The sequence below is a fragment of the Pleurodeles waltl genome, chromosome 5, assembly GCF_031143425.1.
Source record: "Pleurodeles waltl isolate 20211129_DDA chromosome 5, aPleWal1.hap1.20221129, whole genome shotgun sequence".
NCBI classification, from domain to species: domain Eukaryota; kingdom Metazoa; phylum Chordata; class Amphibia; order Caudata; family Salamandridae; genus Pleurodeles; species Pleurodeles waltl.
Window position 1 is genome coordinate 971,376,059 of NC_090444.1, and position 23,838 is coordinate 971,399,896.

The 23,838-nt window shown below is 43.9% G+C and overlaps 1 protein-coding gene across 2 annotated transcripts in view; it reads right to left on the reverse strand.

The window, feature by feature from the left end:
* HIVEP2 (HIVEP zinc finger 2) overlaps positions 1 to 23,838 on the reverse strand; it is a 420,117-nt gene that overhangs the window by 275,581 nt on the left and 120,698 nt on the right. Inside the window, exon 2 of one of the 2 annotated variants that reach the window (XM_069235111.1) lies at positions 4,033 to 4,119. The exons of the other annotated variant lie outside the window; for it this stretch is intronic. The gene's annotated coding sequence lies outside the window, so the exon portion shown is untranslated. The remainder of the gene's footprint in view (positions 1 to 4,032; positions 4,120 to 23,838) is intronic. 2 annotated transcript variants of the gene reach the window in all.

Consider the following 23,838-nt stretch of genomic DNA (forward strand, 5'->3'; position numbering starts at 1 on the left):
TCACAAAAAGCTGGTACACACCACGACAGAAACATCAACGGAAAAGAACATTATCAAGGTCAACGTGTAGCCAGAGCAGGTTTTCCCACAGTTTTTAAAGAAAACATGTTTTTTTTTGTAAAGGACATGCAGTCAAGAGGACACTTCGTAGTGAGAGGTTTTCTGCTACTAACTATGCCATTAAATGTCCTTTTAGTGAACACAGGCAGCACAGTGCTGAGAGTTCACTAGATGGTGCTGGAAGTGACTTAACAAACATGGCCTGTGTGGGGTTGGGAGTTCAGAGTGCCAGGGATTCCCTATGAGCTGTATGGTGTTTGCTCCCTTGTGTTAAAACCCACATTGAAACCAGGCACTCCAGCTGACTGTGCTTGCAACTGTGAATGAAAAAGGTATAATTTTCAAACATTAAATGGATGCATAGCTGTGGATAAGCTTCATTTTGTGTGATTAATAGCTGAGAACTATTGCAATAATATCAGCAAAAAATACAATATTTCTCCTGTTAAGGGGGCGACTGCGGGGTTGAGATACTTGCAAAATGCAGATCAGAATGTGTTGACTAGGTCCGGGTGACATTTCTGTTACACCTTCGTAATCTTGTATTTACTCTTAATATGCAAAACTCCAGAAATTATGCCATTACGCCACGTGGTGCGACAGCGCGGGAACAAATGTAATGGCCAGGACACTAGTGACTACTGTCCACAGCATAAGTAAGTGCTTCTTGCGTTTTGTTAGCACAAAATGCGTCAGTGCATGCAAAATGGATGTGAGGACACATTTCACTTCAAATATTGCGCTAAATGCTGGTTTTGCATTTCACATAATTTTTGCAGAATGTCGATGATTAATTATGCAAAAGCAAATTTTGCACACTACTAATCTTAGCACCCAAATGTTTGTGATAAAAAATGTGTGGATATGTATGGCAAAGCAAAACTTGGCAACGAAATATGACACCAGAGAGCAAGGTTAGCAAAATATCACTTTGCACCAGCTCGGGGTTTTAAGCGGCACAGACTGCAGAACAGGTCTGTTTGTATTTCACCGTGAACATGACATGTACACTATGACAATGACCTCTAATACATAATATGCTCCTGGTTTGAATTTCTCCGAGGCATATAAAACCGACTTGCTCTGAGCGCAATTTAAGTAGAGGTGTGTGCAGCAAACCAGCCAGTCAGAGAAGTTTCCAAGTCATGTGAATCAGCTCGCCACACTGACTCAGGGCAGTTGCCAGCTGTCCTACGATCACAAACCCCTTCACTGACTGCACTCCTCACTGCCTGGAGGAGGCAAAGACCAGGACCAGGCCTTCTAAGGCTCACTACCTGCCGTACGCATCCGCATGGGTGGAGAGCCAAGGCCTGATGATAAAGGTAGGCCAAACCCACCCACTCACTTGGGTAACCACATGAAGCACCTGAGCAAAGGGACCTCCCGCTACAGAAGCTGAAGCACAGGTTTGTTAACCAGGGCTATGAGAATCCACTATGGACGTCAATTAGGTGTAGCCAGAAGTAGCAGCTGTTGCCCCTGGCTTCCCCTTTGGTATCTATTACAGATCCCATGCTACCCAGGCATAGAGGAGTTATGAAGATAGGGGCGAGAAAAGAAAGTGAACGCTCCCCTCGTTTCGGTTTACTTTATGCAGTTTCTGCTCCATTCTTTAGCTCTTCAGCAGCAAGTAAGGGGCTCATGAGAGGCCAAAAGACCAACAAGAGGCCAATATTATTATATAATTTGGGGTGAAGGGACGCCTACTGTCACTTCTGCCACCCTTGGTCCTGCTTACTCTTATTGCAAACGGGTATCCATGGGAACTACTCTGGTCAGTGGATTCTTGAAGAGCATCTTTCTTTTGCATCACTAATGAGCTAGTTGATGAGAATACACAATACTGGTATCTGCTACTGCTTAATCAGAAACACACCACATTGTGAAAGAAACACCTCTGAAAACACCGCCTGCGTTAACATGGATCGCTGAATCAAGCACTATTTTATTAAATGCCAAAAAAGTGCATGCACGTGGCTCCCCGTCTTCCTCTAACCCTGAAACTGAAATGACATTCAGGTTTAGAGGACAGAGACACTTGCACTCAAACCCATCACAGAGGCTTTAGGAACAACATTCAGCATCAGTCCTCTGCATGAAGCTGAGTAATGAGTAATCTAAGAACCACAGTTCATGAAATTCTCTGCAGGAAACAGTCACCAAGGGAAGGTGATTGAGTGCCAGCCCTTTAGTAAAAAGACCCAAGAGAATAACCAGCTAATGCATTCTACTGCAAGCCTCTAAAGGTTGTTAAATGCCATGGTATGGCTCCCTCATCTTGATTAGACATAAACCAATAAATTTACATTGGAGCCAGTGCCTGTAACCCTGTACCACTGTGGTCTGTTGCAGCATTTTCAGCTTCTGAAATGTTTTCATTGTGAGAGGTGTGGCGCGGCTTTGTGCTGAGCACAGCCTGAGGCACCTTTACTCACTGCCTACTCCTTCCCACAGCAAAAAAAAAAAGCCAGCAATGTCCTGGGAGGGTTTCACACCCCTGAAAGGACATTGGCTGAGCAAACTCCACACAATGAGCTGAAAGCCTGCCCTCTGCAGGGGGTTTCAGCTCATTGTGTGCACGCCATGTGATAGCGGCTCCTCAGACGATGACCGCATGAAAGGAGCTGATTTTGTGTAACACATGATGGCACCGTGTGGGTTGGAAGTTCCAACGTTTTCTTCCAAGCAGGAGGGCTTATGAGGTGGGCATCTTCAGAAAGGAATAGAGGGCCCTTCAGGAATTAAAAGAAAGATGCATAGGAAAGCAATATAATTTATTTTTTATTAAATATATTTTTTTTAAGTTATGTGTGTTTGTGAGAAAGAAATGGTGCTACCATCTTTATCATACACTTCTGTGTCTTCTACAACATGTGCCACATTTAGTGCTTCTATACTGAGCCCGGTAGGCATCTCTGGCCAAATATGGAACGCTATATACCCAACAGAGTGGAACGATTAGGAACCTACAGTCCCACGTCCTACTGTTAAGAGGGGCTGCCAGTATTGTTAAATGGTCGAAAAACAACACCATCTAAAGCAGGGATCTTCAAACTGAGGGGACCCCCTGGAATCAAGTGATTCCAGGGGGTGCGCCAAGCTCTGGTCAAAAGAGGCATTATGCAGATAACAAGGCTTTGTTTTAAGCAGAAATCATTTATTGCATTTTTAAACCAATAATAGAACTTAACTGCAATGTTTATATAAGTCTAGACACATTTAAAAATTGGCAACTTAATATAAATATTGTGAAAAATTTGGAGGGGGGTCCGATTATGTTTTTTACCACTGCTTGGGGGGGGGGGGGGGGCAGCATTAAAAAGTATGAAAGTCGCTGATCTAAAGCATCAAGTGTCTCCTCGGACGTAGAGAAACAGCCGAATAAATGTTTTTTTCTAGAAAACCCCAAATGTCATGAACAAACTTTAGTTAGAAATGCAACAAAAAAGCTCTCCCAAATTTAAGGGTGCACGTATATTGAATTCCTCTTTTGCATGATCACACCCAGTGCAAACGATAATAATAATATCAGAAACAATGCATTAACAGCCACCACTTGCCTCGTTGCAAAATATAGAATTCTACTCTTGAGTGACATTTTGTATCCGTATCAGTGCAATGCCGCATTTCACATTGGGGGCGTGAAAGCGAGCGACAACAAACAACATGTGCCTTCTGGACAAAAGGGGTTGGCAAGCGCTAGCCACAGGACACCGAGCTCTGCAGAGGCAGCGTGAGTGAAGGCATGTACGGGAGCCGCGCGCTGGGGCGTCTGCAGAAGCCACGGCGCCTCAGTGCCACCTCGGTACCCTCTGCAGTGACAGCGGCCACACTCTGCGGGTCACAGGGGCGGCCCTGGTCATCATGTGCACAGTGACGCGCGCTCAAGGAAACCCTCCTCCTCCCTCCCGGACCTGCTTGCCACCGCCCCCCGCCTCTCCCTCCCCGGTAATAACACGGCCGTATTACCTGCCCCTCAGCACGGCAGTCCCATGTCCTCAGTCGTCACGCCAAGAATGCGGCAGACGCAGCCCGGAAACTCCCATTGTCCGCTCACTGAAGCCATCCGCACAAAAAAAAGAAAGAAAAGGGGAATTAGGCAGGAGCCAGAAATCCACATCAATCATAAATCAGTGACTGCTAGAGCGCATGGTAGGAGACCTACTGATGTAAGCAAGTCACCAGAGAAAATACCCACTGATGACGCATATCCCGGCATAAAAATAGCAGCAGGGCCCCCAAAGGGATTATTCAACAGCCTACATTTAGACTTCCTTCCCAGAGACCTGCAGTCAGTTCTGCTGTTGTTAGCACGACTGAGCGTCCACGGGCAGAACTACAAATATTGACCACAAGCACAACAAACACCTGCCATGAACTGTGCCAATTAAAATGACCCTCAACTGATGTTTCTTTCTGGTATTAAATCACCGATTTGAGAATATTGTGCTGTTATATGAGGTCAAGTAATTGTCCCCTCTCTCTACACAGGTTTCTGTGTTCAATTGGTGTTTCAATTGTGTAGTGGTGTGCTGCTTGTTTAAACTATGTATATCTTTTCTAGTTGAGTGATTTGGTTAATAAATATAATAATCCCTTGAATGTGTAGCAACATCTATCCAGCAACTGGTGTAGACAGACCAGGGCATGTACACTGAAAAATACAAACCATGATGGGCTCAGCGTCACTGATTTTACTTACAATATCAAGTTCCCACCTCTGCTTTGCAGAACAGTTTTGCCACAGTGTGTTCAATGGATTTACTGGACTTGAAGGTGAAGCAGGAGGTAGGGGTAGGGAAGGTTCTGCAGAATTTTTTAGTTATCAAGAAGCACTGTATGCCAGAATATCGTCTACAGAAATAGTGTTCGACATATTGTGTCCTAACGAGTTTACCATACTATGGCTCAATTGAGTGTAGGGTTTGTGTTAACACCAATTTTTGTAAATCATGTTTGAGGCACAATATGTATGTCAGAATATATTTTGATAGAATTCTGGCACCATGCACCAAGAAACATCTTGTGCAAAAGTAACCGCTTACATTGCTTACTCCTCAAGGATGCCAATAAGATATCTCTCCCATTAGTAATGTTGCCTTACTTTCTTTCACTTTGCAACTCATGTTCACCATTCTACTGCACATAGCACTGTTGCTTTCTAGCTAGGTTTTCTCTGTTAAGTGCTAACATATCCATTTATATTAGCACCTTATATTATTGGTATGGGAAACATCCTGAACAACTAGGTCTAAACCACTACTTGCCTGAACCACTACTGCTAAACAACTAAAAAGTCTCTACAACTAATTACTGAACAACTACTGTCCAAACAACAATTGTGCCTGAATAACAATTGCCTGAACAACCAATTTTAAGCTAAGGTTTTCCTTTTGTTTTTTATGGTTTATTAGTTGTTTTGAATATATATATCAGTTGTTCAGGCAATTGTTATTCTGGCTCAATAGTTGTTTAGACAGTAGTTGTTCAGTACTTAGTTGTAGAGACTTTTTAGTTGTTTAGCAGTAGTGGTTTAGGCTAAAGTTGTTTAGGACCTAGTTGTTCTGTCACATATTCTATTGGTATACCTGAACAGGGACATGCTGATGTTGGGGTTCTGGAACTAGAAGAAACGCTGCCAAGACACAGCATAGAGCTCCTTATTGACTGTCCTTAGGGAGTTTCAGGTTCTTCTGGTGCTTCCAGACAAGGATTGGGTCATGTATAGCTTATGCATAAAGGGGAGGGGTACAAAGAGAAGAGATTGCACATTTCTTGAATTTTGGTCGCCACCTGAGATTTTCAGTTTCTTGGGGAGGTACGAGGATAAAGAGGAGTGAAGAGCTTTATGAGTGGTGCAGGCAGTTTTAAATGTACACCTCACCTCTAGGGGAGCCAGTAAAGGTAGCTTAGAATGGGGGAGATGTGATCAAATTTCTTGTGTCCTGTCATGAAGCGGGCTGCTGCATGCAGGATTGCTCTGAGTGGGTGTCCTCGAGAAATGCTGGGCAAGAGTACAATTCCGTACTCAAGTCTGGAGAGCAAGAGCGACTGGACAAAAGATTTAACATCTTGTGCAGTGATGAGGTACCTGATCACCCAAAGCAGTCTTAGCCCAAACTGGGCATTCTTAGCCATGGAGGAGATATGGATCTGGAAGTTAAGGTATCTGTTGATTGTGATTCCAAGAGATTTGGCATTATGATAGATGGATGGGTGGCCATCAGTGTCTGGAAGGAGTTCTATCCAGTCTTGGATCGAAGAGTTTGCTTTCTTTGGGGAGACAGGAAGAAATTCTGTTTTTGCTGGGTTACGTTTGAGGTGGTTGTTTGTCATCCAAGCGTGAATTCTTTTCAGGGAGTTGGATAGTTGGGCGAGGTCTTCCGGGCAAGAGATCTTAAAGTAGATTTGGGTGTCATCGGCATATCGGTGGAACAGGGCTCCTGATTGCCTGAGGATCGTGCAGAGAGGTTCAAGATTGTATACCATCAATACCCATTCAATACCCATTCGATGCTTCAAGGTACCTATCAAAGCCTGGTGGTTGACTGTGTCGAACACAGTGGAGAGGCCGAGGAACACAAGTAGATGGGAGTTACTAGTTCTGAGGATATGGAGGGTGTCATCCACAATCTGCAGAAATGCAGTCTCAATGCTGTGACCCTGGCGGAATCCAGATGAAAGGGGGTCAAGGAGAATGTTGCCCTGTATGTGGGATGAAAGTTGGGAGGCAGCGCAACTTTCAATAACCTTGCCTAAGCAAGACAGGGTGGATACTAGGAGCAGATTGTTAAGTTCATCAGGGTGTGGAGATTTTTTTTAAGGAGCGGAGAGATTTGACCCCTTTTTAGACAGTCTGGGAACGAGTCCTGATCTAGTGATGAGTTAACCAGGGTTGTCCAAATGGAGAAAAGCAGTTCAGCTAGGGATTTGATAATGGAGCTCTGAATGATATCACAACCATGATTAGAGGGTTTAACCTTGCATAGAGTGCATAGAAGATCTGCCTCTGAGATTGGGGGGAAAGAGGACCATGGCTCTAGGGCCTTGCAAGGCAGATTTTCTTTGACTATATTGTTGAGATTAACCGAATGGGAGATGTTAATGTCTTTGACTTTTTTGTTGAAGAACTCTGCAAAATTATTACATAGGTTCTCAGAGGCCTTAAATGGGATGGAGGGAGGTTATTGGCAGGATTCATTACCTCAAATAGTTGTTTTGGTGTGTTCTTCACTGTATCAAGGCGGGATCTGATATGTGAACCCTTGGCTTTAAAGATGTTGCGCCTGTAGTTTTGTCTTTCATCACAAAGGTTTGTTAGACTTAGTGGCGAGGGTGCTTGTCGCCAGACTTTCTCATGCTTTCTGATATTTTTCCCTTCTTTGTAAAGGGCTTTGGAGTACTAACGGCGAAAAAGGTTGGGTCTACTGCATTTTCCCTTGATGAGTGCAAATTTCCTGATCAAGGAGCCCATGCTGGAATTGAAATTGTCCATGGCTAGTTGATGTCAAGTTGAATAACTAATGAGGAGAGGTTTAACAGGGCTAGGTTCTCTATGGCTTCAGTAGCAATGTTATTGTTGTATCTGAACCAAATATTTTCTTTCTTCGATTGTCCAAGGAATTTCTTGTTTGAGAAAGACATTGTGAAGAGAATCTGCAGGTGATCAGGCCAATCAATTGGAAAGGGGTTGCTGGTCAATAGGGCAGGAGTTCTGAGTATGATCAAATCAAGAATGGCACCTTTGCAGTGTGTGAGTTTTTGGCAGCACTGGAAGAGGTCAATGTCTTTTTGAAAAGCAGCAAAATTGACAGTAGTTTAATTCCTTCGGAACCTCAGTGGAGGTTGAAGGCACAGAGAAAGGTTATGTTGTCAGAGATGATTAATTTTGATGTGAAGAATTCAATGCTCTCTCCGATGCAGGTGTTGATTTGACTGGCGGGTGTTAGATCACCTTCAGCATGAGGTTAGAGGTATCTTCGGATGTAATTTCCAGTTATAAATATTCAAATGATTGAAAGTGGGTAGAGAGCTTCTGCATATGGCCGCTAGACCCCCACATTGCTTGCCTAGCTGGTAATTTCTTAGAGTGGGGGAGGGGGTGGAACATTTTCTATTTGGCTGAGGAACTGAGTGTCGCAGGCCTTGGTATTTTCATAGCTTTTATAAGGTTGTGTATTTCATCCTCACTGAGTGGGGAGTGAGCCCGCTTGGATCTGGCTAAACGATAATCCCTAGGGATTGCGTTTGGGAAAGGGCTTTAAAACTGTGCCAGATGTGGTGGGTAGCGTCTGTGGGAGGTAATAAAGTTGCTGAAAAGAGAAAGGGCCTGGGCAAGGTTCTGTATTCTCTTTGTGAGATAAGAAATCGAGGACAGGAGAGCAAAGAGAGGGGGCCAGTGGTGTACAGGGGAGGGCTGAGGCTTGTGTTGTTCTTTCCTGGTAGGTGTTGGGATGGGTTTGTGGTTCTGAGGAGTCAGATGCATGTGGGGTGGAGAGGGAATAAGTGGAGAGATAATGTGAGAGGGTTTCAGAAGGTGATAGTTTCTGTTAGAAGTGATGGTGAGGGATGAGTTAATGGTATGGGAAGTTGTCGGTAAGTGAAATATGACAGGTATGGGAAAGGAAAGAGGTAGGTTTTAGGGTGATGGGTGAGAGGGTGTGCGGGCTCGTGTTCGTAGTATGGGTCTGGGTCCTGCTGAGGTGTTTGGTGAGTGGATGATTGAGGCTGGGGTAGGAGGGTGTGTGAAGGCGAGGGAAACTGTGGGAGGCATTGGAGTGGGATGAAGGTGTGCTGAGTGGAGGAGAAGTCAGAGCTGAGGGTTGTTGCATGTTGGGGGGAGTAGAGGAAAGAGAAGGGTAAGAGGGTGAGAAACCCGACAGAGTGGAAAGTGAGTTAGTTGGGAGGGGTTTGAGACAGGGAAAGATATTGTCAACCAAGGCCAGGATTTTATAGTTTGCTTGTGACATGATTTTGCTGTTATAGAAGATAAATAGGGCAAGGTTAACGAGTAGGCCAAGGGGCGAAGTAATTTTCATTTTACGTCCAAAGGGGATGTTTGATAGTGAGGAAGCTCGAAACTTATTTTATAAGATATACCAAAGGTAGGTGGCGTATATAAGGAGGAGGAAGTCGTTTTTAAGAGCTACTTTTTGCATGCAAGGGTATTTTCTGCAAAAAGGGATTCAGGGAAATCTCTCACGATTTTGTGTTTCAACATTGTCTTTGAGTATTTAGAGAGGTTTAGAGGGTATGTAATCTTGGAAGTGTTGACACCTGATTTAGAGAAGCGGTTTGAGAGTGATGTGGTGTTGGGTATTGTCTTTTCCATGATTATGCAGAGTGTGGATCGGGAAGGAAGAGACAAGCATCAAGTCAAGAAAACACTTTAAAATGAGATCTGCTGCCTTAGTGACTTCAGAGTAATAATTAAAGTAAACAAAAAGGAAAGGTAAGTTTAAAATGAACACAAATTATTTCATATAAAGTTTTATTTAAGACACGTGTCTGGACCTTTGCAAAATGTAAAAAAAGGTACCAGAGCGTTGGTATTTTTCTTAGGTAAAATTGGTATCTCCATGTCGGAGTCCTTTCCATTAGTAGATGATCAACCCTAATTGTTTCTCTTAGATAGAAGGAGTCGAGTTGAGCTTTTTTTGGTAGAGGATTAGGATGGTTTCAAGTTGGGCCTGTTTGGTAGGAAGTCAATTTTGGGCTATTTTTGACATAGTGTTCATGTTATAAAACTGAGAACAGGAGCTCTTTGCAATTGAGCCCTATGTAGGTGCATTCCAAAAGGCTTTTTCCTATTAAAGTATAGTGGAGGGGAGCTTCCTACAGCAGTTCTTAGATGTTTATTTTATATTATATGTGTGCCAATGAGAAGTCTTCTTTACTAGTCCTCTCTCTATTGTATTGGATCTGATGGAGTCCTTTAGACCTTCTTCTATTTTGAAAAGCCCTTGTGAGAGTCTCCTTCTATATTCCTCGGTCTACTGCAGGGGACCCAAGGGAGTCCTTAATGGGTAACCCTTTATATGTTTTGAGGAGTCAGGATGGAGAGATACGTTTTTTAAAAAGCTTTATGACCATGTTGTGAATTCTTCAGGCATGAATCATTAAATATTGCAAATGCCTGCTTGTATTAACTACTGAGCTGCCCTCAATCCTCTTTACCAAAGTGCAGCCCAAATTAAGGCAAACTTGAATTGAAAGGAGTACATCTCCCCAAAGAAGCATCTTGGATCGCCTCACCATTCCAACCTTTCTTCTTCAGTTTAACCCCATTTACCCAATGCCTTACCAATGCTTTTCTCGCAAAAAGCGTTACTGTCTCTAGGCAATCTCTATACCATTACTACACCATATTCTCTCCTCAGTCACAGAGACAAATGCTCAAGACTTCTCATGCCGTGTGGGGTTGGAGGGAAGCCACTGTCCACCACTTGGACCTCTGCACAGATTTTCTGGTGCTAACCACATTACAAAAGAGACAAGCTCTCTCCCACACTAGCCTCTAAAGTTTCTAAGTATTCGACTTGATTACCTATTCCATCTACATTTCCACAGATGTAATTTTAGTACAGTTTTAGCAGCACTTCCTGCTCAGGGTGAAAAATACATTCTCTCAAGCAACCGGGAGACAGAAGTAAACCCGTATCAACCATGCAAATATGCTACCGACATGACGCCTCAACAGCTGATCTGCTGCTCTAACAGGAGTGCATCATGCTGCGACCTACTGAATCTCAGGTACTCATTGCAACAATCGCACCAGGCTAGACACAGTATTGATCTATTGGCTCTGAAATTAGGCGTGGTCCACCTTCAGTACAGCCTGTTAGACCTAAGCCTTGGAATGAGGTTCGTTCTGATCACCACATGCATGCTTAAACAAAACCCAAATTCGAGACACTAGCCACAACCTTTTATGCCACAATAAATGTTATGGGACACATGCAGATGCACCTGGGCACTTTTGAGTTTGCATGCACGTCATCAGATAATACTGCAATAAAATGATTATATGTACACACCTTATGTTTATGTAAAGGTTATCTGAAATATACAAGCACCCACGGTATTAAGTCATTGTCTTAAACTGCATGTGCTCACACAATCTCAATGTGTCATATGTGATTGCTTTTAAGTTACAGTGATGAGATACATGTGTACTGACTTGCTGTGATGTGACAGTGGTGTTATAACCAGAGAGCGTTGTGATACTGTGTTAGTCCATTTGAAAATATCACAACGTGTGTAATGCCTTTCATTTGACTAACCAGAAATTGCCTGTTAAGTTGGTACAAGCCATTCACTGTAAAAATCCTAAAGGTTTCTAACTCAGATGATCTTAGACATCAAGTTTGTTGGGCTCATTTAGAGTTGTGAGGCAAAGAAGTCATTGGGTCTGTAAAAGTGAATGTCTTCTCATGTCACAACACGGAGTTCTTGGTCGGGCCGATAAGGAGTATCATAACCTGTGGCAATGGTGGCTCTAAAACACAAAGGGGGTCATTCTGACCCCGGCGGTCAAGGCCCGCCGGGGCCAGGGTCGGCGGGAGCACCGCCAACAGGCTGGCGGTGCTCCGCAGGGCATTCTGACCGCGGCGGTATGGCCGCGGTCAGAACAGGAAAACCGGCGGTGTCCCGCCGGTTTTCCGCTGCCCTGCAGAATCCTCCATGGCGGCGCAGCTTGCTGCGCCGCCATGGGGATTCCGACACCCCATACCGCCATCCTGTTCCTGGCGGTTCGCCCGCCAGGAACAGGATGGCGGTATGGGGTGTCGTGGGGCCCCTGGGGGCCCCTGCAGTGCCCATGCCAAGGGCATGGGCACTGCAGGAGCCCCCGTAAGAGGGCCCCACAAAGAATTTCAGTGTCTGCTTAGCAGACACTGAAATTCGCGACGGGTGCAACTGCACCCGTCGCACCTTACCCACTCCGCCGGCTCCATTCGGAGCCGGCTTCCTCGTGGGAAGGGGTTTCCCGCTGGGCTGGCGGGCGGCCTTCTGGCGGTCGCCCGCCAGCCCAGCGGGAAAGCCAGAATGGCCTCCGCGGTCTTTCGACCGCGGAGCGGCCATATGGCGGTCCCCGCCAGGCGGGCGGCGACCGCTGCCCGCCAGCCTCAGAATGAGGCCCAAAGATTTTATTCCAAGCGTGTCAGTTTCTTGCAAGAGACATCTTTGTATCATTTTTGTAATTTCCATTTGTTGAACATCTCAAACAGAAATGATGAGAGATTACCTCCGACATGCCAAGCAAACTCAGTAGTGGATTACTCCTGGGCGGAGTTAACAGATTTCTGCTACGTGGAATTCCACAAGGTGGCAAAAAAACTCTGCTGCGCTACGCGGAGTTCAGCGAGCGGCGGAGTTTGGGTAAGCCGTGCAGTTGGCACTGATTTTGAGTGCAGAAGTTTCTCCCGACACTATAAAATTAGCACGAACAGCATCACGCAGAGCACCAGAGGGAACTCATTTCTTTCTACCTCCCGAATATATTTTCTACTGGGGCACCAGCTTCCTCAACGCGAGCAGCAGCTTTCTCATCGCAAGAGTCACGGTCTACCACGACCACTGGCGTTCAGAAATCTCGCTCGTTAACTTAGAGATTTCTCTCACTCGCGCTCCCCAAATTAATGTTGGCGAGCAAGAGAAAAAACTCCACTCCGCGTCACTTTGAGGAGTTTTTTGGAACTCCACACTCCGTGCGGAGCGCAGAGTGGGAAAAACTCTGCAAACGATGCCGGTGGAGTGGAATTCTTCATCCACCCCTACAGTGGATTGCAAAAAGAGCCTATGTTATAAGATAAGGTGATAGCCGAAACACTGCAAGACAATAATTACAATGATATCAAAAGTATAAGTTAGGGTGTAGAAACTGTTATATTATATAACATGTATAAGGGGCATCGACTGTGGGCAGTTGTGTAGATGAAAGGACTCCCCAAGTTTAAGGAGGGGCTGTTTGGGAATTATTTGGGAGGTGCCTTAAGGGGGTGGCTACTCAAAATAGGGAATTCCAGTGGAGAGATGCTAAGAGTCACAAACATCAGAATCATAAAGAGGCACAGAAGGCTTTGAAGAAAATGGAGGCTTAAGAGATACTCGGTTTGGAACTGAAGAGGGCAGTCTGCCTGAACAACATGAGGGGGAGCGAGACAATGGACAGATCTGAAATCTAGAACAAGGAAGTACATCACAACTGGTTGTCATCTTAGACGAAAGAAACTTGTAGCTTTCTGAACATGCAGTGATAGCCCGTAGAACCTTTTTTTTACCTCTCTTGTCACCCACATGTTCAAAGTGCTTCATGTCAGCCTTCCAACACTATCTGCGTTATATAAGGCAATAAATGCTTTAACTTTCGACATGGACCAGTACATTTTGATAGACTCTCCCTGGTGTATGTAGGGGGGGTGGAGGTTGTCTTTAGAAGATTCAGCTGCATGCCACGAATATAGTTTAGGGATATTTTAGTGGCTGAAAAGAGATAAATAACAATGACCAGAAAACTGTTATAGAAGGTGTTGTCGGTTAGACAGCAAATGACGAACTTGATAAAATGAAAATGTTTTTTGCAGATTTGAACAAGTTGTAGGACCAGAGGTAGAAGCCCAGGTAATAAAGGGGAACAGCCGGATCTCACTTGCAAGTAAGAGGCGAAAATTGATGGAGGCAAAGGTGGTTGAAAATAGGATGGTTTGGGGGAAAGCATATCACGTAAGGGTAAATATCTAGGTTTGAATGGATTCATTACGCAAAGAGAACACAGAGGTTGTAGCAGAAAATAAACAACGGTGTGATGTCACAGAGAGAAAGAGGCCTAAATCAGACCCACAAGGAGCTCCCAGTGGTAGCGTGGTGATGATGAAGCCGAGGTGCCCAGCATACTTGGAAACCCATTCCAAGTTGCTCACTAATTGGACGTGGAGATGTCAGAGCCAAATATACTGATTACGGCTGGTATATCCTCTCCGAACACTGCCCATTCAGAGTTCACAGGCCTAGAATAGAAAATAACATATTGGGCCTGGAATTATTGAATCCCATTACGCAGTGCGGTTCCATATTCTGGCTACATTTGTGCACATACTTTCCTCAAACTATTAGAAAGACAAAAATGTACACATAAGCATTTGTTTTTACTGGTTGTGTTCCTACGCCTGGTAAAACTGGAGATAGCTATGGCAGTCTGCCCCCTGAGGAAACCTCTCCTTTTGGCTCAGAACGAGGGCCTAAGTAGAGAAGGTTTGCAATGCTAAGAGTTTGGGAAGAAAATTAGGTAGGAGCAGGGATTTGGTGGGCAGAATTTATGAGCGTGGAGACCAGGTGAAGGTGCACTGCAATTAGTGGAAGTCAGATTGCCAGGAAGTGTACAAGTAACTTACTGCTGCTAAGGCAAGTGTCAAGTCTGTACAGACTAGCATTTCAGATGTTACAGAGAAAATGGAGAGGGAGACTGGGTCATAATGGAAGTGGCATGGTCCAAGGTCAGTAGCTGATGTTGTATTATGATGCCAACAATGTTATTAATTATAACTATTAAATTCTTCTTCTTCTGACTGTTGACTAACACACCCCAGGTGTTAAAAGTACTGTAAATATTAGGTATAACTACTACTCATATTATTGGTTCTCAGGTTATTGACCTTGAAGGATGAAAGGCTTTGTTCACTGCAATTTTGACTCACAGAAGGTCAACCCTGACATAGGGATTGCTACATAGGCAAGATAGGTGGATTCGATTATTAAAGGAAAGTGTTTTATTGATTCCAGTGCACTGGCAACCACTGAGGTGCAGAAGGGTTGTCCGAGTAGAATATAGGGCCAAGTTTAGCTGGTGAGATGGGAGGGAATGTTGATGAGCGGAATGGCGGGTGGAAATGGTGATGCAAATTAATGTGGAGGCGAGCAAAGAAGGCAAGACAGCTTGTTTCAACGGGAAAAAGGGAACAAGTCTGCAGCAAGGTGAGGCACCTACAAGACATTGCAGGACGCGGGCAGGAGAGACAGCCCTATTCATGAGAGATGGCAGATGTGAAAAACTAGTGGCGAGACTGCCTCTTGTAAATATTTAAATGTAGCCATATTTGTGGTGTAGTGCATAGCGTTGCTAATTTCCGCACTACTGATTTGCGATAGCGGGAAAGGTGTTCGGGTCTAGAAGTACAGATAGGGCAGAATGCCTTGTTGCCGCGTTCAGAGTACCGCTTGATGAGCAAGAAGGAAGAATGATGCTCAAAATGCAAAGTATGGGAAGGTAGGCGCTTAATGACAAGCATGATCCATAGATTCACTTGAGAGACTCCATCTTGAAATAGGATTTGTGGTGTAGTGCATAGCGTTGCTCATTTCCGCACTACTGATTTGCGATAGCGGGAAAGGTGTTCTGGTCTAGAAGTACAGATAGGGCAGAATGCCTTGTTGCCGCGTTCCGAGTACCTCTTGATGAGCAAGAAGGAAGAATGATGCTCTAAATGCAAAGTATGGGAAGGTAGGCGCTTAATGACAAGCATGATCCATAGGTTCACTTGAGAGACTCCATCTTGAAATAGGATTGGACGGTGTGGCTACTGGGACATAAGAGTGAACTGTGGTCGTTATGCGGTTGGGAGAGTGATCAGAGGTGGGTCGATCAGTGGTGGGAACAACCACCTTAAAGGCATGCAAGGTCAGTGGTCTTTGATGGGAGTAAGAGACTAGTCACGAGGCCATGATCTGAGAACATGGTGGCTGCTTGATGGTCCTGTAAGTTTATGTGGCTGCCATGATTTATGCCACCTAGGAAGTGGCAGTGACTAGAAGTGTGATATCACTAGGTTGAGCTTCAAGAAGGTCGGGGTGTATGGACAGTAAAGAATGATGTTTCGGGTGGTGAATCATCCCAGCGTTTAATTTGTAAAAGAACACGTCAGGAGGCAGCAAGTTTTGCTCAGAAGCCCACGGCCGGTGCTATCAAACTACAAAGTTGTAATGCCATATACCAAGACTGCATAGTCTTGATTTCACTTCATGCTTCTAATCTACCAACAGACACTCCCTGCCTCTTCATCTCACTCTTGCAGTTTTCTCATCACTCCTTTCTCCCTTTGTTACTGTTTTTTTCATCTTTATCCTTCTCCCATTTTTGTGTTTTTCTCTCTCTTGCTCTGGATCAAAGTCTGTTGAGGAAAAATAAGTGACACTTCCCCCAAAAATGAGTACCAGTGGGCCCAACCTGCAAACACTGGCTCAAATTAAGCACTGGTCATCCAAGGTAGGCTCGGGTGAGATATGAGTCTCGTCTGGAATGGCCATGGGGTGGGTGGAAATTTTGTATCTAAGCAATTTTGATTCACTTGTACTCAGAAGGAGACTTGACAATGTGGCTGAAGCTCTCCACTTTGGAGTTCAGGAAACAGGTTTGGGAAACCCAAGGATGGGTGCTGGAAGGTGAGCCATGAGGGCCGCAGGGGACTTGGGGTGAACGTCTGCAGGTGCGAAATGGAGCTCTGAGTTGTGGGTGTCTCATGTGGACAGGAGCACCCAGAAAAATTTAAAAAAGGAAACTCTCAATGTGAGGGCACACACAAACAGAGCAGGAGGGGGTTATCAGCTCATTCAATATTCACTGCTCCAGAGAGGACTGTCTGATAATGAATGCCCTGCGAGGGATTTTAATTTGCTGATATCTTCCCTGTGGTGCCCCAAAGAGGAGCAAGGGCAGCACCAACAATTGATTTAGGTGTTGTGAGGGGCTACTAAGCCCCATTAGGTGTCCAGACTACTAATAAGCACAGCCTTTGCCATGTGCGCAAAACCTTATGTAGGCCACGCTCTCTTCAGATACCCAAGCACTTCTACGTGGCTAAGCTCCTACTCTGCGCACCCTTTGTGCTGTGCATGTCTTCACGAAGAGCTCACTTCTTCAATATCAACAAGCCCCATTAGGTATTCAAGGGTATACTCAACACATCCAGTACTGTGTGTGCAACTCTTTACGTACAGCACAATCCATGCAGACACCAAAACCTATTAAGTGGACAAGCCCTATTACGCACAGCCTTCACACTGTGCACAGCTCTTCACAGAGAGAGACCACTACTTTCAAACATACAAAACCACATTGGAAGGGGAAGCATATTGCAAAAGTTTACACTCCTTATTGGATAATGTCATGAGTGATGTAATTAATGATGCCATTTAAGATGTAAACAGTGGCGTTATCAATGATGTCATTGAACTAGTCATGATGTAATATGTGAGGTCATAAGCAGTAAATTGCTTGTCGAATTTCAGTGCTCTTATCAGGTTTAAAACGTACCACTGACAATGACACCGAAATATAACGCCCATTTCAGTTGTTTTTTTTGTGAATATATATGATCAGTATGTATAAATATTTAGAAGTATATATTTACATATGTGTGTGTGTGTGTATTGCAAATTGCATAAGTGCATATCCACCAAATTCACAAAAAAGTAGACAATATGATGAAACAGGCAAGAAAGCAAAACAACACATACACTTCCATGGTTTACTAAAAGAAAAATAAACAAGTAGTTCCCTGAATGTGAGCAATGAAGGATATAAGTTGTGAGCACTTACGTTTTACTAATAAATATTTTATGTATTCTGTATTTTGAATATGCATAATAAATGAATTAACATAGAAAATAATATGTAACTCGAAAATGTGCCCACTTGAATGGCCGTCACATCATATGAAAATGTTTATTAAAAAGTGTATTAATGTTTATTTGGAGTTTATATTAATAATAAAATGCAGTAATAGGTTATACTTACAATTAAATGCTATGCATTTGCTTACATTAACAGTAGGCCTCAAAGTCACCGAGGTCTGGGCCTCAGTATTGCACAGGCGTTTATATGAAAAATGCAATGTCAGAATTAAATATGATCTCATGCTTGCTGAATAATAAAGAATGTAATTGTTTCTAACTGAAGGTTGACCAAATCATACGAACCAGCAAATGTTTTTCTTTGTCTCATGAGAACTGTTTGTTGGACCATCCTATGGGAAATGTAGTTACAAAGTAAAGTTTAGTGTGTGTGTGAAGGCAATGTTCCCAGGAACTAACAATGGATGTACTGAGGGAAAGACAGAAGGATGCAAATGTGGCTTCTTAGCAAGTCGAACGACGTGCGTAAAGGAAGAAGAGCTCATCATCAATGTGTGAAAAACTGTTTAGTCATATCTTTGATTTGAAATAATATTTTTGGGGGATTAATGGCTATTGTATGGTTCTCTGACCAATGACAGTGAAAGACTATTTAGTTAAATCTCTGCTTTGAAATAATAGTTTTATTGGACTAATGGCTATCATATCATTCTCTGACCAATGACAACGTGAGACAACTTTAACTTAACCCCACTGCACTAAGAACCTTTTGGCTTTTTGAGCTCATTCGTCTTGGGTTACACTTCAACCCCACTCCACTGTTTATTTCACGTGCTCCATGGGTAAATGTTGGTGCTCACTTTTGCACTTGATGCTTAGAGCTCGTTGCGCCTTTTGCTGCCTAGTTTAGATACTTCTTCCAAATGGTTCGGAGAGTTTAGAGTCCCCGATTCTGAACCATTACCCTTTTCATGTCCCGTTGCTGACGCTGATCAAACTGATGCCCGCCTGATGAATGCTAATCACCGCTTGCTGATCCGTAAAAGGACAGGTATACCAATCTGTAAATGTCTTTGCTATTGATTTGTCTTTTGTTTCTAGGTACCAACTGCTGCCTTATGATAGAGCCATAGTTAGATGTTTTCCAAATCTATGTTGACTAAATCTTTTGCATGAAGCCCAAACATGCTGATGCTAATCTGTTAGAAAGATTTACCTCCATTCAACTAAACTGTTGATTGATGTTACTCAATTGCTGATTTCAAATATATGTTATTACTATTGCGCAATTACTCTTATTGTTGATTTGGCTTTAGAAGGACTAATTGCCAATGCATTAGTTAAGTTGAGACTCTTTAGAGGATTTGGTCAACTAGTGTTGTTCTTGTACTTATATCATGTGGTTTTGAGACTAATTTATGTGATACTAGCATTGTTAATATAGGAAAATATATTTTCTTACTGATACTAAAGGTGTGGTTATTCGTGGCAAAATGGGTCATGGTGTGTGAAAATGACTGACTGAAGAATTTTATTGATTGTTTTGATGATATAAATGATATGTACAGGCTTAGGGGTGTGGACATCTTAAAGGAGTCCAAAGGTCCATCGACCCTTTACACGTGTCCCCTTATCAATTTATAACAATAAACCAATAAGGTCAGATGCGCTCCTAAAGTCATCCAATCAAAAGGAATGGTAACAAAGCTATGGTCGAGGGGAGGCACAAACACAAAATGAGGAAGGAAAGCCATTGTATGAAAAGCAATCCCATCAGATTAATGATTATGCCAATTAATGCCAAGCAGAGGGCTGACTTAAAGTCCCCTGTAATCTCTGGTCTAGTCCACAGCAGGTCGTCAACAACAGAGAGACAAAACCTGTCTGTAGAAGATATCTAAAAATAACCACTGCAAAGTGGTAATGTAAGGAACCCTTTGTAACAAGACATGAGCTAAAGATAAAGAAATGGGAAGGAGAAGGACGAACTACATGGCGATCTCTAGGTAGGTGACTTTAGTCTAGGTGGGCACAGCCAATGCACAGACACAGAGTGGATCTTCGTAGCTTCCATCATCAAGTTCAGAATAAACTACTACAAGCCTGCAGGGATGCACAGGTCAGCATAGCTGCTTGTCATTGAACCATGCAGCTTTTGTGAGCTTGCAAGAGTTTGAGGACAGTGAGTATAGAGTTTGTGTCACGAAATGTCAGGATCTTCTCACATTTCACTTTGTCGTTGATCAACAAATTACCTATCTTTTATTTGCTGTATCACATAAATACACTTTTTTGAATATCACTGTGATGGAGAGTGGATTGTCAGTACACACTAAAGAGCATCTCATGGGACCTACAGCTTGTGTTAGAGTAAAATATAATAGCTATAAAACCATAATCTAACTAAATCTGAAAAGGAAACAATACTTCCAACCCAGTGGTCTCCAAACTTTTTAATGCTGCGCCCCCCAAGTTGAAAAATAAAAATCATTTGGCCCCTCCTCAGAATTTTTCCACATTTATTTGTGGATGCCAATGTTTAAATAGGTCTAGACCTATTTAAACATTGCAGTTAAGTACTGTTGCCTTTTTAAAAGGGCAATTACATGTTTTTGCTTAAAATAAAGGCCTTTTATCTGTATAATGCTTCTTTTGGCCAGAGTCTACCCCCCCCCCCCCCCCCGGGACCACTAGAGGCTCCCCTTGCCCCCCCCCCCCAGTTTAAAGACCTCTGTCAACCAAACACCACTTGCAAATCACTGGTTTTGTGGGGCCCCCACCTCAATCAAACACCCCCTCTCTCACACACGAAGGCTTACCACATCAACAGTTTTATACTGTCTTCCACTTGCAAAAGCATATGAAATATCACACATACACTCCCACCAAAGTATAAAGACATGCATACAATCCGACTTTTGCGCGCACACACACACACACACACACACACGCACACACTATGAGAAACAAATACAATGTTTAATTTGTAAAATAAATAAATAAACAAACTAAACTGCAAGGACCAAATGTTTTTAATTAGGAGTCCCTCGCCGGTAGAGCTCATATCTCTCTCATCCACTGCCCTTTATTTCCTGTCTCTTTACCTTACTCTGGGATGTTCTTTTTCATCCCTGATTTCTTCCTTTGTCGCGATTTTAATATCTTTCACTTAGTCCTTCTTTCTCTCTTTTCTGCCTTTCTTTCTCTTGCTCTGATGATCAACAATTCACCCTCAGCCTCCAGAAATGAGTGCCAACAACTGCGGGCACAAATTAAGCGCTGTATACAAACACACGTGCACACACAAACACAGTCTCTCACCCCCCCACACACAATGCACATACACAAATTGCATGCACGCACACACATGCTCCCACCATGCATACGCTGCGGTGCACTCTTTAGAGGCAAAAATAGAAAGCATTTAGGCAAACCCAATCATTGCACTGAAAAGTATATGCAATTAAAGCCTCAATCCTAGCCTTCTATCAAAGGGCCCGCTTAGGCTATCATCAACAGCCCTCGCTGTGAGTGCACAGACCGCACCGAAAGTGCTAGAGAGCTTCTACAAGAATAAAAAAACGAATTCAGCCCCCCTTCCGCTTGCACCTTACCCAAGGTCAATGGAAAAAAGGTTGGAATATTCATCAAACCAGGCAAGGTAACAGCATGCTTTAATCTCTGCATACAGGCGGCATTGTCAAGGTCTGGAACGTATGTTGCTACGCAGAAGGTCACCCACTGATTCTTGCTTTAAGCACTTGTTGCCACTGAACATTTCACATCATCTTTGCCGTTACTAGGAAATTATCTCACGACAGGCACTCCAACTTTTAACAGTTTCATGCTCGCAGCTGCACAGTGGATCCAACAGCAGAAGGAGTAAAGGCCTAGATAGAAAGCGCAATATCACTGCTTAATTGTTAAATGTAAGTGGTGTGAGCAAAAGGGGTAATCGCGCTGGAGGGTGTGGCGTACACTGCCATGGCTAACCCGCTATCCAGGAGGGCTATACAGCTGTTGAGCAAAAGGAGACTTCCTGTCAAGCGATCCACAGGAAAGAATTTCACCATGCCTCAGCAGGCCGCTGAGACAGAAGTGCATGGCTTCCAAAGATGCCCCAGTGATCCACGCCCTTCTCCGCATAATAGGGGGATTTCATGTCACATATTTCACGCTATCTGTCACTCTGTGATGGAGGTGCTGAGACAACAAAATATTGAGATATTGACTCATCAGTCATCAGCTATGCTCTTTGATGGAAAATCTTGCCCTTCTCACGGCTGCAACATTCTACTACGCCCATCAGGGCCACTCAGCATCAACCTAAATATAACCCAGCAGGGGTGGTTGGTTAACTGCTAGGTTTTCCTCTCTAAAGTCGCTCAAGGCTGTAGCTATCCCTAGTGAACCAAGTGCAGTATCTGTTCTGACCATAGGTTGTGAGGGGCCCACTGACCTCAATTAAGGCTGAATTTTACTAACCAATTCAGGGAAGTGCGGGGCATCCTCCGTTCTTGCAATAGGTCCTATGACACCGTCAGTACTGTACTGAAGTGACCTGAATCTGTCACAGCTAGCAGTCTAGGGATGAAAGGGCGTGTGTATCATGTTTGGAGCATTAAATAAAATAAGTGTCTAGACACTGTTTATTTCCCAGGTGAGGAACGTCCCATCATCGACAAGTGGGAGTCTCACCTGGAGCAAGAGCTAAGGAAGAACAGAACTTAAGAAAATACCACCATCCCATTCCACATTATTCAACGTGAGAGGTGGTTACTTTGGACACAGTATTGTTATGAGGCATTCTTTTTAGTATGGGTGGATTCCCCAGGTGCATACAATGGATTTGCTTGAGTAGGGCAGGAAGACAGAGGGCCAGATTTATGAAAAGTGGCACATCATGTTATGATGCGCCACTTTTCTTGCGCTCCATTGCACCCCCCTTAACGCCACCATGTGTACGCCGTATTTATGATATGGCGCACATTAGGGAACTAGAGTCAAAAATGCTGATGCTAGGTTGATGCTCTGCAGGATTAACACCAAAAATGTTTTACACTAATCCTGCAAAGTGAAAGGAGGCCCATTGAAAACAATAGGAGTGTCATTTTAACACCTGCCTTGGGCAGGCATTAAAAATGACGCTACAAATGGCACAGTGGAATCACATAGATTCCACTGAACCATTTTTCTGTGCCTCCTAATGCCGGAACTTCACCCTTGCATACATTATGGCTGTTGCAGGCATAATGTGGCGCAAGGGTTTACAAAGTGGAGCAATGCGTGCATTGCGCCACTTTGTAAATATGGCACACTGTTTTTGCCAACCTAACGCCATGTTGGCGGAAAAAAAAATTGTCGCTAATGTGGCGCAAGGAGCTCATAAATATGGACCATAGTGTCCAGTGATTTGCTGAAGTAAAGTGGGCAATAGAGTTCCTGTCCTTTCAAAATGGCGGCCCCCATGCAAAGTGTACAAGGAGGCCCTGTGCTTCTGGCATCTCCCTGACATGCAAAGGCATTAGGCTGAGAAGCATCCTGAATTGCCCAGGATCCTCTTGCATGAAAGAAGCGACTAAGTTGTATATTACACACCTGTTGGGTTTTTTAATGGAATTAATAAACTGATGACAATGTGTCTGTGTGAGAAAGTAGACTCTTTCTAGCCTTGTTACCCCCACTTTTGGCCTGTTTGTGAGTGTATGTCAGGGTGTTTTCACTGTCTCACTGGGATCCTGCTAGCCAGGGCCCAGTGCTCATAGTGAAGACCCTATGTTTTCAGGATGTTTGTTATGTGTCACTGGGACCCTGCTAGTCAGGACCCCAGTACTCATAAGTTTGTGACCTATAGGTATGTGTTCCCTGTGTGATGCCTAACTGTCTCACTGAGGGTCTGCTAACCAGAAGCTCAGTGGCTATGCTCTCTCTTTACAAATTGTCACTAACAGGCTAGTGACCAATTTTACCAATTTACATTGGCATACTGGAACACCCTTATAATTCCCTAGCATATAGTACTGAGGTACCCAGGGTATTGGGGTTCCAGGAGATCCCTATGGGCTGCAGCATGTCTTTTGCCACCCATAGGGAGCTCTGACAATTCTTACACAGGCCTGCCACTGCAGCCTGAGTGAAATAACGTCCACG